This window comes from Plectropomus leopardus, chromosome 22, assembly GCF_008729295.1.
Source record: "Plectropomus leopardus isolate mb chromosome 22, YSFRI_Pleo_2.0, whole genome shotgun sequence".
Classification (NCBI taxonomy): Eukaryota; Metazoa; Chordata; class Actinopteri; order Perciformes; family Serranidae; genus Plectropomus; species Plectropomus leopardus.
This window is the reverse complement of record NC_056484.1, coordinates 13,662,560-13,681,195: the sequence shown is the minus strand read 5'-3', so window position 1 is coordinate 13,681,195 and position 18,636 is coordinate 13,662,560.

Here is an 18,636-nt window from a genome sequence, read left to right as displayed (position 1 = left end):
AGAAAGAAGTTCTACATGTTAAGTATCACCCACAACATTCGCAGAGTGCCTTAGGTGTACTGAATTTAATGAAAGTTTATTGATCCCTGTGACGAAAGTGAGAAAATGAATACACATTGAAGGTAAAGTATTTCTCAGTCACATTTTGTATATATTAAAGGGATAATGTAGATTTTCCCATCTTTGCTCTCATCAAAGCCACCAGACTCCACTGACAAAAACAGACATTTTAGCTCGCTGAACACATGAGCTGTTGGTCAACTGCTGCTGCGATCAGTTAGTTAGTTTCTGTTGCTGTGTGAAATTGGTGAATCTGAACTAACTATTTTAAGATACAAATGTCACACAATGACAAAGAAACACTATCTGTTCGAGGCAGCGATAGACCAACAACTCCTGTATTCAGCTATGTTAAATCAACTGTTTTTCTCAATGGAGTCTGGCTTTAAAGAGAGTGATATAATGGCTTTGTTTTCCAGTTGGAAATTGCCGTGTGTATTTTAAGTAAAGCAATGAAAATTTTCTAAATAAAGTGTAGACGTCAAGTAATATTAATTTTTTTAATGTAGGGCTTTTTTAGGTGGCTAAAATATGTTTTGTTGCTGACCCCTCCACAGTAGCACATTGTTTAGCTTCTGGACTCCTGATGCAGCAAAACTCCTGCTCCTTCTCCAAACTGGGGGCGGGATGATTGACATTTGCTGAATGATTTATATTGTCTATGGATAAATACCCCATACAACCTCACTTCAAAATATTTGAACTATTCCTTTAAATTTTCTTTGTAGAGTGTGTGCATGCAATGATTCATGCATGGTTACATCCGAATTAATCGAAACAGTTGCTTTTTACCCCCCTTTTATTATGAAGTGAGTCCATTAATTGGTTAAAGCCAGTCAGTCAGTAAATGTTCAACATCCATTGGGCTTCACAGGTTAAAGCCTTCAATTTAGACTGTGTATCTGACCTTGAAAATACCACCACAGCAACTCACAGAGCCATTTTAATCAGCTGGAAGGCACAGGGCAACACTCCACATGTAATTATCATGTCTATTGTGCGTGTGGTCCGCAGAGACTCTGCTTGTTGGGCGTGTGTGGGTGGAGATAAAGAAGAGACGTTCTCTAACAGATGTACTCATGCATGGAAACACTCAACGGTTCAGACACAGAGGGACATCAAGGGCACACACCATGCGTGTGCACACAAATAAGGGAGCGAGTGCACACAGCAGGACACACACACACACACACACACACACACACACACACACACACACACACACACACACAGTCTTGAGTTTAGTAGGGCATGTAGGCAGCAGCAACATGCTGGGACCATGAAGATTTCATGGAGTTCACTGTATATTTGTCGTGTGGAAATAAATTATACAGAGCTGCACACACAAAGTACTGAACCAGTATGAATGGAGAGACACACACAGAGGCACCCGACACCCCGTGCATTCACACAGGCTAAACAAAACAGACAACAGACCCACAAACACAAGCCTGCAGTGCATGGGGGCTTCAATGAATTATAGAAGCAGTCAGTTTGATTCAATTTGATCACAGTGCAGCGGGGGAAACAGTTTTCCATACTTTTTACTCCTCTAAATTATTTACACTTCCACCTCCCTGTGGTCTTGTCTGTAAAAGTTATTTTTCTAAATAAATCAATAGGGGGGCTGGAATTTCATTAATCTGCTAGCCTGTAGCTGCAATTTGTAAGACCATGTCACTGTGAAATTGTTGTGATGAACTATCGGAGTGAGTGGGAAATTCTTTACTGAAATTGCAGTTTTAAAAAGTCGGATTTCACAGCCATTCAGCTGTTTTGTTCAGCATTTGACATTGCAGGCATATCAGTGAGATTTCAAGATTTATGTAACTGCCGTTTGTTCCACTTCTCTCTGGCCAGTGTTCATGCATAGTGAGGCTTTTATGACGCTTCTTACAATGCACCACAATAGCCTGTTGTTCTGAGAGCTTTTGGCTAAAGTTATTGTTATCCTTTAAGCTTCATCCCTTTATGACGAATATCATCATCTTCCAATAGTGTCAGCACATCTTTGGGAGGCTCTCAGGGATGATGTGTGTCAGGCTGCAGCCATGGTAAATATAATCAGAGTGGCTCAGCACATGCCAACAGATAGCACAATGCCGCCATCTGGTGCTATATGACGGAGTATCATCTGAAGTGGGCATCTGAAAAGTTTTCTGAAATCCTCTCACATCATCACCTGATTTTGATCCACAAACAACACTCAATGTAATAAAACCAATTTTAAACTAAAGAGAGTATTTAAATGGAAGCTTAGAGGCTGACTGTCATTTTTAACTATTTTTTTTCTTGATACGTTAAATGAATGTATCACTTTTCCTCAACATATTTTTTAAATAAAGCCAAACTTTAACAAGCAATGACCCTCGTCCAAAATCAAATTTATCCTAGTATATTACTCAAACTCTTTCTTTTTCTCTTTTCTTCTTTTCCTCTCTTGGTCACTTCTGTCTCTGCCTCCCTATATTTGATTTAGTCTCCTCCTTTTGGCTCTCTTAAATTTCTTTTGTCCACACCTTTCCCTCCGATATATAAACCCTGAGTGAGATTTCTTTTCTCTTGTGAACAGTCTTCTAAGTCAGATGTGAATCATTTTCTCTCCTGTGTTAATGACAGTATAATTTTTCAAGTAACAAAGCAGAAATATGCTTAGTGGATGTCCAGTTATGTTCTTACTTGGAAGAAAACGTGAATGGTTCAAGCCCTTTTCGGAAAGTCAAATCAAGTCAGACTTTATTTGTAGAGCACATTTCAAAGAACGGCAGTTGAACAAAGTGCTTTACAGTCATAAAATACAAAACAGATGAATACAGAAGCAAATGGCAGTAGGAACATAGGAGAGAAAAAAACATAAAAGAGCAGACTGCAGCACAGAAAGAAAGAGGCACAACAAAAGATTGAGTCAATTGTACGTCAATGAAAAAAGGTGCATCTTCAGTAGCGTCTTTATGCTTTATAGTACCAGAGCTGCTTTGATTCATAAAGGTAAGCTCTTCCAGAATTTAGGGCCAGCCATCACAAGCCTCCTTCCACTTGTGATTAAGAGCATAATTATACTACCATCAAAGCTGATTTTATTAAGCATATAAAGTGATATTGTAAAAAAAAAATAATGAATGGTCAGACATCTCACTCTTAAAAAATAGAGAAACATGATAAACCCCAGAATCTCTCACACTTTCACACACGCAGCCAGCAAAACTGAGCTCACCAAAACCAACCAGCTTACTGCAAGAGAGACCATGAACAATGTCGAGAGTGAAAAACAGGCTGGCGAAATGATGGGGGAGTGACAGTTATCTTTTCACAGCAGGTAACTGCAGGATATCCACGATTTGCAGAGATCGCTACGTTGGCTAAAGACTATGATTGCAGTAAATGATGCTTTCACAGATGCAATTACTGTAAAGTGTCAAATCTCACTGCCAGCAATCCTCATATACTGGATAAATGAGTCCCATGGTGAGAGGAGACACAAAAACACTTGACCTCCTGAACCCAACATTTAATTAACTATCACAGGTTTCTGTCAAGAGATGTGTTATGTACTCAATGTAAAGCTATGTTGATATAGAATTTAAATCATCTTGTTTGCTATTGTTGTTATGCTGTTAATTAGACTTTTATATAAAATTGGTGGGTGTTTTATGTATTTTATTGCGTTTTACGTTCAGCTCTGTGTGCACTTTGTTTTTATTCACTGCAAGACAAACTTACTGTGGGGGCCATGAAGCTGAAAGATATGGTGAAGACTAAAGTAGATATGAAGAATTGAACTGCCTCTAGTTACAAATCCTGGACCAAAACTTTAACATTGATCGTCTCATCTGACTCTGGATAAGACTCTGCAAAGCTAATTTTCCCACAATCTTCTTTGATGCACAATCATTGGGAGGAAGTCCCCCACTGGTTAGCAACATAACACCCTTTGCTGATGCTGGTGTCAGCAGGAGGGTAGAGGTTAGTCCCTGGCATCAGCATCAGGGGGCTGAAAGCTGTTTCTGACTGGATTAAAAAGGAGTTAAAGGTTTACACTTATTGTTTGATGTGAATCAGGGTTGAATTTTTATCTCAGTGCATAAAAGCAAGAAGAGTGAGGAAGCAATAAAGTAGTCTGTGGCCCTGTGGACACCCAGTATTGACATACCCTCAGTTCTGCCTGTCACACCTGATGCTTTATTCTCATTTTTTGGCAGGACATTTGGTCTTTGTCTCTGTGCTTCTTTCATCTTCTTCTGTCTGGCTGACTTTTCTTTTGGGCTCCCTGATTTTTGGAAAGGCACTCTGACTTAACTAGTAAGTATAAGGTTCCCTTCACATCTTTATCTTAGTAGCAAATGTGTGTTCTGCATGTCTGTGACCTACACTGTCAGATAGACTGGTGCTCTGACAGTTTGCTCAATGATAAATTTCACTAACACATTGAATACCACAGATAAAATAACCATTTCTGTATAAAAAAAAATTAAAAAATTAAAAAACTGACAGAATTGATATTCATTTTTGATTAAAATCTGTTTGTAAGCTGAGCTCTTGCACAAGGGTCTCAGACATTATTTCTAAGCACCTACACAGCTAGTTTTATCGTCATAGCTTTCGGAGCACATTTAAGTAAGGAATATTACATATTTTCTTGGTAATTTTATGGATGGAAAGTTTAAGTCTAAAGAAATTTAATTTAGGTTACTTGCAGAAGACTGCTCTCCACACCATGAAAATTCTGGACATGACCACAGAAACTTACAGAGACATACTACAACAGCACCATACAGATGGAGAAGGCGATTTGAAAATGCTAATTTTTAAAAGTAAAGACACTTACTGTTGACCAGCGTAACTGCACTTGAGGAGTGTCAAGTGCAACAGTTGACTGTCTTTGTATGGAGAGTAAAAAGAAATGGGCTGAGCTCACACTCCTGGGTAATGACAATGGCTCTTGTTGTTGACAGTGTGTTATCAACCTTTACTGCTTCGAGTGGGTTAAAGAAAAGTGCTGAGAACTTTAAAGTCCTTTAAGGAGCTTCTTTATCATCTGATGCCACTGGATGGCATTGAAAGCAGAGCAGAAATCGATGAGAAGTGGTCTGTTATAGAGAGTCTAAGTGTTGTATAAGTGAATGCAGTAGGCAGGCCACTGCATCATCTCGGCCTGTTTTGTTCTCTTGTGAGAAAACAAGTGTTTATCAGACTGTAGTGACAGGTGGTCAAATTACACTGGAAACAACTTTCAATTAGACGAGACGTTGTTTTTGCAAAGATGTTCTTATTATTCTTCTTACTTCTCTGTTCATATTTTTGACATTTGCTCTGTTGTATCTAATTAGCCAGTTAAACCTTTCTGCATATTCTTGGAAGCTACCCAGAACACCCACAGTCATGTATTTTGTCATTTGAGTAGCTTCACTGGAGCAGATTGGGGTTCTGTGCATGGTTATTAAGTATTTAAATGGTATTCAGGAATCTTATTATGATCATTATTTAATCTTAATTGTTTTTTCTCTCTCTTTCTTCCAGCTGAGTGTTTTTACATTTCGCAATGATCCAAAATCAAAACAAACAGATATGTGCAAATGGATTCACTTAGACGCCTGTGCCCATGCGTGTACACTCATACACAGAAACGTACCAATATTCATGCAGTGTAAAAAGCCTTGCAATGCACACACAAACGTAAAGACACACACACCATAACAATATGGTTGTGTGGTCAGCTCTGAGTGGTCTGAGATAGTGAGCAGTGGACTGAACATTAAAGGTACTGCATGTAGTTCTGGAGAAAGATAGTTGATTGTTGAGTCTCATTCCAAGGTTGTCAAGTCTCGACACTTTGGGTTGGTGGTTTGGTCCGACTACCAGCCCTAAGGGTTGGTTGCAATCAACTATCTTTCTCCAGAGTTATATACGGCATCTTTAAAGGCCCAGACACACCAGACCGACATCAAAGAACTAGTGACAACAAAGGCCAAGTGTTGTATTGCCTCACAGTGACTGTGTCTTAACCAAAAAGTTGCCTCTGAGCAAACCGCAAAGACTACGACCAACTAGCATATGCATTCTACGCCTTTGTGAGAGAAAATAACACTCCATCCCAACAGGCATCAGTAGTCTGTATTTGTCGTTCAAAAAGGGAAACCTGTTGAATAACAGGATTGATTCTAGATGCTAATTAGTCTGTTAGCACATAAACAATACAACTCATTGTTGAAAGATTAAATTTTATTTCCTGTCTGTTAGTGAACAATAGCACAAGCAATGACAAACCATTTCTGCTAAAGAGCTCAATAGCTGAATTTTATTTTATTTTTTTACTAAATAGAAGTTAGTTTTGATCTCGCAACCTCTTGACTTAAGCTGCGTGTTTGCCTTCCTCACTTTCATTTCTCCTCTTGTGAGCTGAGCTAAACTGCCAATCAGAATAACTCTAATCACTGATGGGCTTCACTGTCTCCAGTGCCAATTCAACATGCTGAATTGGCTGAATAAACACCCAACAAGGGTCGATAAGTGCCAATCGATGATGGTTACACTGCAAAAACTAGGGCAACAGACGCTCACAGACGTCTAAACAATAACAATGGATTGACCATCGGCTTGGTATGTCGGTGCTCGAACAAGTCATCCTTTCATCTACAGATCATTTTTCCAGTTTCATGAACCAAGGCTTCTTGTTTAAAACACTAGCAGTGCCACTGTCTCACAAGAAATACACTATATTCATAAGTTAGACACAAAACTTTTATAAATTTTTCCACGTAAAGCAAAATGCATATATTCATACAAGTGACTGGCATAAAAAACAGGTTAAGACGAAAATACAATAAAGCAAGAGGTTTTTGCTTCTTTTACAATGAAAGGACTTAAGTACTTTTTTCCCCATGGAGTTTACATAGTAAATGTCAGTTTTCAGACAACCTTTCGCAAACTGTCACACTGTTAGTCTGGTCTAGCAAGTCGCAATAAATTTGTTAGACAGTGTGGGAATTTGTCTGCAAATGGTGTCCTGCTTGTCCCTCTCCTGTGCACCTGTTCTGAAATAGATGTGTGAAGTGTTCTTCTGTGCGTTGTTAATGTCAGACATATTAGATACATGTTTTAATGAAGCATGCTGAGAAGCTGAAATAGGCTAAAACTAAATATTCATTGCGGTTCATTTCTTAGTGTAAATGTATAGCAATAACAAGACAGAAAAACAGAAATAGACAGTTACAGCATACTATTCTCTGCAGCAGCCTAAAGCATATAAGAGCAACAGCATCCTCTATTGGTTAGATCATGGCCATGCTTGCTTTTTCTATTTGTGTGTTTGTGTATGAGTGTGTGTGTTGATGATGTTTGATAACTTAAAATATAAAAATCTCAACAATATTACAACTCTTCTCCCTAGGCTGAAAATCTTATTTGATCTCAGGCTTTATTGCTTTGATCACAGTGATGCTGCTGCTCTTTTTTTTGTCTTGTTTAACCTAATATAGTCATATTCAGCTGTGGCTGTGTCTAATATCTGCTTTGCAAGCTAAAAGTCTTCTCCAGTTTCTCCTAAACTCTATTAAAAGTGCAGCATATATCCCCGCAGAATGATTTAATTGAATGATTCCTCCGTAGTTCGTGTTGCTGTGTGTTTCTTTATGGCCAGTTGTGTACGTGATGGTGTGGGTATACCAACAGTAAGTGTTTGTCACTGCTTTTCTGCTGTCTTTACTGTGCAGCCATCTGATGTCATTCTTATATGAATTTCAGTATTTTTCGACAGGCATTGAATTTTATCAGAGGTGACAGGTCACCAAGGCACCGTGCCACCCACCTGATGCTCTCGCTTTGTCTTTTCATCCTCCCTGCACAGGCCTGCCTGACACCAAAGGAGTGCGGCACCATTTCAGTTATAATTCAATAAAGCACAGATGGCTGAGATTTCACACACTGCCTATTTAAACAATGTGGGAATACCATTTCCTGCTTAGGCGAAGAAGGTAAACAGAAGCACAAAATGAATCCCAGTTTTTATCTGCAGCATATTCTTTTTTTTCATGAGAGTCTCAGAAAAGATAAATTTGTTTTTGTCTCTTTATGGTAGTGTGAAGTTTGCGTACCGTGCGTGTATGTGTGTGTGTGTGTGTGTGTGTGTGTGTGTGTATTTGCATATGCTTGAGTGTGTGTGAGTGGGGAAATGCTAGAATATATTGTCTGCGGCATGATTAATGTTTCTTTAAACCACTGGTGTGTAGTTCCTCCGTTGGTCAGCAGGTGTCACTGTGCCACAGAAAGAGAGTGCTAAAGACAGGTGGAGGATAGAAGAAATTTGTACAAAAACATTCAACACAGTGCTTATTTCAACAGCTTGATCATTAGTTTTCTACATAAGGATGTGTACACTGACATGTATTCATTAAATGATTTAGCTGATGGCATCATTTACTGCCCTCTGTGGACGGAGAGAGAACATGCACTCATGACTGCAGAGGAAATTGATAAAATGTTACAGTTAAACTGATACAACTTGTGTTAGGCTCTGCTATTTGCAAGCATGTGCTCTCTGCGTATCATGTTTTATTAGTGGCTTTTTTCCCATGCCCATTCCTATACTATAATAACTGTGTGTATGTATCTGTGTGTATGTTCCCCATAGGTTCATCATTACCGGTATTGACGTATAACCAAGGAAATCTAATATCCTCAGCTGAGTTGATCATCAAGTGGAGAAGGGGCTGCTGGATTGTGTGACGCCTTGGTATGCTGGCTGCCAAGAAGTTTAAGGCCATGAAGAGCAGGTATTCTTTTCTTGCTGTGTTTGTGGAAGACAAACTGGGTATTTTAAGCCAAAACATGTTTTCCTAACCCTAACCATGTGTTTTTTGTGCTTAAACCCAACTACACATTAATCATAGCATTGCCAAAATATTAAAATTAAATTTAAAGATTCTAAATATCACTACATATGAAATGTACGAATGATATCAGTAGTTTGCAGAAAAGTATAATGTATATTTTGGCGATAGGGTTGCATATTGCTGTGCTGCTCTCATGCACTGTTAGTGCTTTTTCCTATGAAAGGTAATGCACCAAAATTTGTGTATATCCCATATAATTTTGAGCCAGTCATTTGTCTATAACCCACTTATCATAATAGGTCAAAATAAGCCTAGTCCCATTGAAACGCCCAGTCCCTTTTACTAGCCCAGACCAGTAAACAGCCGTCTGGTTGCCATACAGTTCATTTTTATAGAAGTTCTTTGGGTGTATTAAACCGGGTTTTTGGCTACCTGCTGGCGCTAACATTAGTTAGCTTCTTAGACTGTGCATTTCATTTTACTGAAGCTGTGAGCACCAAAGAAGACAGTAATACCGGCATAGTAAACAAGAAGGATGCAAAAAAAGAGAGGTTTAAATAAACAATCATTTTGTGTGAAGGGAAACAAAAGCCTGTCTCATAAAGATGTCCCAAATATAAGCCTGTTAAGTTCAGTAGTTGAAGCGAATAATAGCCGGGGTTGTTGATGTGTCACAAAACAGAACCTTGACACAGGAGACCGATGTTTAGACCTGCATGACCCTTGAGTCACCACCATGTTTCTTTTCCTAAATCTAATTTACATAACTTTACTTGCCTAACCCCACAGCAACTCCACCATGGTTCATTTTTTCTACACCTACCAAAATTAACTTTACTTGCCAAAACCTATCCTTACGTAACTTAAAGGTAAGTACATAACGTCATTTGTGGGGTGCTAATTTGTTAAACATTATACAAAACGGTAACAGCTAGTTTTGAGGTAGGGATTTAAAGTGACGTATGAGGAAGCCCTTCTTCTTCTCAGTTAGCATTAACGTTACAGTCACCAGAGGACAGACACAAACCCAAAATAGATTCCATAATACTGTTTAGAGTTTTGAGCTACTTTTATGCAATAACAATCCCTTTTCTGAAGGCAGATGAAACAAGCTAAGTTAGATCTATCAATCAATCAACAAGATACAAAACTGGTGAAACTAGTGCATTGATTTACTGCTCTTCATACATTGTAGGCTGCTGCTTTATAACTGTGTTCCCAGTCGTAGGCTGCAGTGTGAGTGTTTATGGAAATCCATAGTTTCAGGTTGCAGTAGAGTTTTTTGCAGTTAAAAAGAGAGTTGTAAGAAACAGAGTGAAGAACAGAGGCAGTGTAACAGCATATGTGGAGTCAACCAACGACTGAAGAGACAGAGAACAGAAAGCACAGAAGCAGAGGAGCTTGAGGAGGCTGTGGCTCAGTGTGGCCTTGTTTGCTGCTTCATTAATCATGCCTCCACAAGGCTGCACTTCAACACAAGTGTGTGCACAAATGTGCATAGACACAATGTGCCAGAACGTTGTTTTACAGGTAAGGGGATCTGTGTAAATGTCTGTTAGGCATAATGCATGCACATTGCACATTGTGTGTTTGTTCATGCTGTAGATGCTCTACTGTGTGCCTGGTCTGAGACACGGGTGCGTGTCAATGTGTGTACACGTTTCTGTGTGTGTGCAGTAGAAGCTGCTGACTCCGCAGCTCATTACAAACCACCAGGGAGTCCTGTGGCCTTCAACTAGCGAGGAGGAGGAGGAGGAGAAGTCTGTGACCCAGACATAAAGGAAGACGCTGGGATGGAGAGGCGATGTCGGCCAGGGTCCCGCTGGGCACACTATCTACTACACTGACTGCTCCAAACAGCTAAGCGTGCGTTCCTTTTGCACTTTGTGTTCATGTAGGTATGGCTTTAGTGGTAGGTATCACACATTTTAAACATTGCTCTCATACTGTATTTTTTAGAATGACAGCAATACATTTTTTTAGGAATGACCTGATAATAATTGTTGCTTGTTGATGGTCAGTAGTCTTATCTTACAATAAAGTATAGCTTCAGAATGCATACAAATAATATGACTGTAGACAGTATATCATGGACCCTGTGAAGAGGGGTGGATGAAATAATGTGGGAGCCATTGGCTGCTGTGGTGCATTACCATTTCTGTAACTGAGACTGTTGTTATTAGCAGTGGCAGAAAAAGTATTTTGATAGAAAACTATGCAAAAATACTCTGTTAATAGTCCTACATTTATAATTTAATGGGTGAAAATTAAGCATTATCAACAAAATATATTTTATATATCGAATTTTAGTTCAAACAGGACACAAACTGCAGAGTCCTGGGTGAAAGTATGGTGTCCACTGTCCACCATCCCTCCCTTCCAATGTGGACTTCTTGTTGTTTATATTTTGTCAGTTGTAGCGGGATTTGGGATCAACTTCAATTTAATTTCTTCTTAAACTACATTTAAGAAAAATGACAATAAATCTACCTTTTACCTTTACCTTGTACCGTGATTTCAGTGCATGTATTGCACCAAAATAAATGCTACAAATGCTACAAATGAGGTAACATAGTAACATTTAAATGTGTCATACCTAAATCCTAATAAATACATAAGTAAATCTATAGCTGTTAAGGGCCCCTTTGAGTTGGTAAAATCGTCTCCCGATTATGACCATGTCTGTTCAGGTTTTAATACTCCCATTTACTCAAAATTTTGTTTGTTTTGAGACACATCTGGCAAACACAACTTCCTATGAGTGAGACATTGTCACAGCTGGTGACAGAAAACATTAAAATACATCATGCAAATTTGGTAGGAAATCAGTACTTCACAGAAACTCTGTTGATTGTTTACCTCTTTAAAATCTGTGGTGTCTGTGAGGATTCCTCTCACCTCAGGCTAGATGCCATTTAAAAGTAGACAGTTATCAAGATGACAAGTGTTGAGTGTTGGACTGGGAACTAAACCAGCTGTGAGGATCTGGGAGTGTGAAAGTTCTTATTTTCATTTATTCTGAGGAGAAGCTGGTTATGATTAAACAACAGTCATAGATTTTTCCTTCATATCATTTGCTTTTATTTTCAAAGTAAAAGCGCATCTTTTTTAGTGAAATCAGACATCTTACTTAAATCAGGTATCTGCAAAGTCCCCGCCTAAAGCAATCTGTTACCTATTGGAGGCATTTTTAAGCATCTGTTTTACGTGCACTGTAAGTTTATCAAGCAAAACACAAAATTCAAACACACGTTTGGGCTTAGGCTTGGCCTGAGGGAGATGATGATGATCAAGGAGACGGGCTGAAGAAGGTCTTTTAAGCCTTGAGGCAACTGAAAGAGGGAGGTGAAACTTAGAATTAAAGTGCAGATGGAGATAACAGGAGCAGACATATTAGAGAAGTTTATTTAATGCTTTGAGCAAGTTGGGATTTGGACTGTGCAAGCAGGGCTGCAATTAAGACTATGTAGATTCAGCGTAGATATATATTATGCTGTAACACGCAAATTTCCTCACAGTAGTGGCAGCCCTAGAAATGTTTCATAGGAGTAGTCAGAGGGGCCACTGAAAAATCTTGGGGTGGCACATCAAAACCAAAGTCATCACTGAATTTGATTATATTTTTGCAATTAATGTTATTTGTTATCTGATGTGCAGTGGCCAAAAGTTGTACAGATAACATTTTTGGAAATTAATTGTGACAATAATCTTCTGTGGAAAACCTTTCATGTAATGTAACATAATGGCAAACTTATTTTTCTGTAGCTGTCAACATAACTTAGCTCTAATATGTGCCGATATCTGCCAACATGTTGTTTTTGTGCTCCACTACTACTTTTAGTTTGAACTGTATTTTTGAGATCGAGAAATATTTGTGTTTTACATTGTAAATGGTCATGGAAATTTTATTATTGGTTCCTGAAAAGTCATGAAAACATTGTGTTGTGGGAATTGCGTGTGGATGTTAGGCAATTTGTCATTCTTCATATAGGCTGGTTATCCTTTTCAATAAAAGATGTATTTTTTAGGAACAAAGTGTCCTAAGTTAAGGGGAAACTCACAGTTACCCGTAGAATTTATTTTCATTTAGATTTATTAATGTGAGTGTTCATGTTCATGGGACCTTTTTGAAAAGACCCATCCTCATCATAATGTAGCTTAAATTCAAAGCATAATTAAGCCCCCAAAATGAGTAATACCGGTGGATGCCTTGTCTTGTTTTACAAGATTTCTAGCTTTACAAAAATGAGCGCGCCACCACCTCTTAAAGACAGCCACAAATAGGGGCGCCACTGCCTCACAGCTGGAATGACAAAAATACAATTACAGTTTTTACAAGGTTTGAAGGAGTGAGAGCAGGGTATTAAAGGTCACCAAGGCCTTATTGCATCAGTTTGACGGAAGTGGAAAAAATTCCCATAGGGGCTTTAAACTATCATATAAATCACATTATTAGAAAGTGTAAGTTTGCAGTTGCTGCTCACCAGATGATACTGATATCGTCTGTGTTGGTGTTCATTTCTGTTGCAGACTCTCAAATTAAGAAATGTACAGTAGTTGTGTTTCAGCCTTCGTCACATTGTTAAATTATGTGTTAGCGTAGAGAAATGAGGTCTATTCATATGTGAAATTCTGGATGAAACAGCATTATGCCTAAAGTTCAGGGATGAGATGACAGAGAAATAGAGAGCAGAGACACGGAAATGAGGCTGGAGCCATATTGGCAGCACAACATCAGTCCCATCCCTGACCCCTTCTCTACGCAGCGGTGTCTGAAGATTTCATTCATATTGAGCAGAAAAACCCCAAAGTGTTCATCGTCTCTCCCACCAGAGGAGAAAAAAATAAAAACCACACCGTAATAACACTCTAACATCCTCCATTATTCCAGCTGAGACATCTGCTTCTGTAATGAAACCAACAAACAAACATGCATAATTCAACCAGCCAGCCGGTACTGCATTGAGTGGAAATGAACAAAAAAAAAAAAAAAAACAACCAAGAGTCCAATAATTATTCTTGCAGAAAAATGATGAAGCACCACACTTACACCTAAACAGCCTTATTTACACTCATTTGTTAGGAGCAATTCAGGAGCTGAAACACTTGTGTAGTCTGTGTGTGTGTGTGTACGCGCGTGCATGTGAGTGTGTGGAGAGAGTGCAGTGTACTGTTCAGCTACAAAGACAGTTTGTTTTGCAGATGGGAAAGTGCTGGTGTCATTTTTTATGACAAAACCAAACATTAGGTTGCAATAAACAGAGTCAAGCTCAAAATTAGGGCACTAACAGAGAATGAGAGTAATGATGATGGTGCAATAGGGAATAAATCTGGGTACAGACCGCACACACACATACACACGGAAGAAAAAAAGACTTTGAGGCTACAGCCACACACTGGCTTTGGGAATCTGAACCACTGATATATCGTAAGAGCTTCTTGTAGAACCCCAAGATAGCATCCATTAATTTTCAGGAAATTTCCCGCTCAGCAGATAAGCTAACTAAGTTTTGGTGCTTCCCAGTTTGACTGTGTGTTTTGCAGCCAACTTCACATGCACATTATTACAAATGCACAGATGCGCTTAATGAAACTGGAATTCTCTTGATCTTCATTATCACCCTCTTAGCACAGCAAGTCTTCTTAACACTTTTACATTGTTTTCACATATTTTCACAACCCACAGATTTCATAGAAAGAAAAACAAAAAACAAAAACATCTATCCACAGCTGATAGAAATTAATTGCATGATTATGAATCTCTAATGCACCTGTGTGACACTCAAATGCACAATGTTTTGATAGCAACCAGGTCTTACCCATCTGTTGCTATTTGCAAGCATGGATCAAAGACGTGGACAAACACACATTTTAACTTATATGCTTTCCACCCATTTTCCGTAGTCACTTCTTAGCCTTAATTGTTTTGTGCAACTTTGCATGGAGATTAAGAAAAACAGAATAAGAAAAAGGAAAAAAGGAAGTCAATAAAGACAGAGAGATTGAAGGTCAAAACTTGAAAAGAAAGGAAGGAAGACAGAGCAAAAACGGTGATTGAGTGAGATGACAAGCAGATAGTAATAACAAAAAGAAACAGCCAAAAATGAGACAAGAAAGGATGCAGAGAGGGTAAAGAGGGCAGCAAAAATCGACAATTAAAGACAACGAGGGAGAGATGAATTATGCATCGGTGTGACTATAGAGGACAGGAGGAAACCAATCTGGAAGGGAGGAGATGCCAGACTGATACAAGCTCCATTTATCTCTACACTGACCTTCTTTACCTTTCCCACTCCTCTGCTAAAACCAACAGTCTAAAAGAGAAGGTAGAAGATGACTGCCAAAAAAAATTGAGCCTGTGAATGTAAGACTGTGAGGAGGAAAGATTAAAAAGGAGTGAAAGAGCAGAGAGATGTGTAAATAAAAGATACAGTCAGCTAAAAGAAGCCGTAGTGTGGACAAAAATAAATAAAGGATAGCGAGAGTGAATGCTGTAAAAAGAGCTGGGAAGATGGGGCTTTTAAGGATAGAAGAGGAGGAGAATGAGAGGAGGGAAGGCTAAAGAGACGGCACGCTGGGGGAGCACCTTGACTTTGACTGCAGAGGTTAGAGGGGATGATGAAGTCGATTGCTATCTTTCTTTGGCTTAAGTGGAAGAAGCACTCCCTCAGCTTTGACGTGGGCAAATACTGTAAACTGTAGTAGTACATTTAAAGGCTTTAAAGGAATAATTCAACACAAAATAACCATTTGTGTATCTGTAACGTACCCCATGGTACCTTGAATTTGTAAAGGAAATTTTGATTTTCTTGCTTCCCTGAACAGCAGCAATAAGGCCAAAAATATGACTCTGTCTCAGGTTTTGTTCCAACAGTGGGGAAACACAAATGAAAAGGTGAGATTAGGGATCCTCCACCAGAAGATTTTGAGCATCCAACACTTAATTTCCTGCATTATAGTAAATTTTGCGCACCAATTTGTGCCTTTAGTGTATTATTTTATGGTGATGATGTCTTTAATTTGGTCAAAATAAAATCCTCTGAATTCTGGCTAAAACCTTACCTAAAACCTTCTGACAGTTTTTTTTTGCAAAACACTGACATGAAACTAATGTTCTACACTGGAAACTTGCAACAAGAAGGAGTCATGGCAGAGATTAAAAAATGTCCCACATTAACACACAGCACTTGTAATGCTTGTCATGTCTGTAAAATTATCATTTCAAGTAAAGGTGGAAGCAATTTGCCGAAACATCTTTGTACACAACATGGGTTTATAGTCCAGGAATGCCGTGTATTTGACACTCTGTCCACACGTGCATGTCTGTTACCGAGGTTAAATATCCTGCTATAATAACATCAGTGTCACAGAGTCAGGTTTAAAACTTTCTTTTCTTTGACTAAGAGAACCTAAATGAAAACAAATGCTGTAAAAATATTCTCTCATTTTATCTACACTTTGTTCAGGCTCAGAGATAATAAAACACAGAAAACCTATGTAGGCCTATTTTTTCTGCACATAAAACTGATCAGGAATCAATAAAAAAATCATACCAATGTGTAGAATTGACAAAGGCCTTTGTATTAATACAATCTTTCAATTCTCATCCCTATAGTTGCTGTGGCGCTCTACTTTTCTGTGCGCGAGACTAATTATGTAGAAGTGCTTCAAACTAGTTTTGCAAAAATGTATGTGATTGGAAAGTACCAGCTTATGACTCAATAAATGAGACTTATACTAAAGAAGAATTTTCTCTGCTTTTGGGTTCTTCGTTTACTTCAGAGGTAGGCAAGAAAAGCAAAGTTATGTCAACAAATTTGACATAGCAGGGGGCGAGTAACTGATAAACTTACTTCTTTAAGACTTTTTTCTCAATCAGCTTCTAACTATAAATGATGGAATACATGAACTTGCCATTTTCTGCAAAAGTTGGAATAAGTTTGGCATGTCAAATCTGAACTGCCGTTGACCCAGACAGAAATTACTAATGCAATTATAATTTTATATCAAACTCCAGTTAAGGAGTCACAGATGATGAGTGCCCAGAGAAAGGCAGCTATTAATGGGATGAAGAAGAAAGAAAATCCTGCTTTTCTCTGGATGACAGAAAAGTCCTCACCTCCAAAATAGAACATGACCCAAATATGACCTCTGTGACCCAAAACAGCTTGGTATTGCTCTGTCACTGTGTTGTCTTTACAACAGTCCATATGTGACCTGACAAATACATACAGAGTCAGAACCTGATGACTTGGCCACTGCATCCAGCTGCAGTCAAACCAGCGGGGTATGAGAGAAAGCTGGCTACGTGACCAGTCTCTCGGCCTGCTAGACAGCCAGTCAGTGACTCGAGACGGACAGACAGTCAGTCAGTCAGATTTATATCCAGCCAATCACTCTGTCAACAAAGCAGACGGTCAATCAGTCTGTCACCTAGTCAAATGACAAACAGCCAGCAAACCACTCAGCTGTTCAGTCACACTGTCAGATTTGTCACAACAGAACCTTTCTGAGCGACACGGCAAGAAAGCAATTTTTGCCGGTGCCAAACGCGTCAACATACGGCTCCGAAGAATGGATTGAATTTGCAATGTGTTTGGAAGGAGGGAGGAAGAGGAGAAAAAACAGCGGTACGAAGGACACAAATCGCCATCTCAGGTTTTACGTGAGACAGACAAAAGAGGACGGGGCATATCAGACTTGGGCAAGAAAGTACTTAACAATCCATATTCACAAATGATCAGAAACATGCACACACAAAATAACATTACATAAAAGCACGTGTACACACACACACACACACACACACACACGTCAGAGTAGAGAATAAGATGTGATGGGTGAACAAAAGCGCCATCAAAAAAGAGATTATATGCTTCATTCAAATGTACTTAAAGATGACAGGTGGACACACACATGTAGTGTAAAAGCCCAAATGCACAGACATACACACAAAATCATGCTTTTTAAAAAAACCCTAAAAATACACGAGCAAACAAGCTATGACAAGAATTCAAAAGGCATAATGGCTCCCAAAATCCAAGGGTGGAAGACCAATTATTTACTCTGCACAAAATGCTCATTGCAGGCTGTAAACTTATACAAACACAGCTCAAACCTGTCACCGTCTCCCCGGATGATTTTATGCTCTCTTGGCAGTTTTCAAAGTTGGCGGAGACGGTGCCTCGTGAGACTCACAGACAAAAAACAGTGTAGATTTTCAACCATATCCAAACAGATCCCAGCACTGCTGTGGTTGCTTCATCATCTACCATTTCACACAATGTCTGCCAAAAAATGTCTGCTAAACGTCTGTCTTTTACACCTTTTGTTGCCTGTTCAGACATGAAATCATCTTATTGAAAAGTGTTTTGTTTTTTTTTGGTGGGGGGAGGGGGTGTATAAGTGTCAATATCCTAAAGCAAAAACAGCAACTACAGATCACTCACTCCCAAAAATAGTTCCTGACTTTTACTTCTTGAGGCCTGTTGTTACCCAATCCCTGCCGCCTGCCCGATCAGTTCTGTGCATGTGCAAGCAGTGTCATCTTGGACAGCTATCTATGGCAGCCTCACTTGGACAAACAGATGTTTTATACGCTGCCACATCTGATCTACGCACACGTGATCAAACTACTTCTGCAGAGACTGAGGAGGAAGAACTATGGACATCAGACCCCTGGTTTGTACTACCCTTTTGTACATGGATTAATACTGCTATGCAGTATTAAATAAATGAATAATTATAT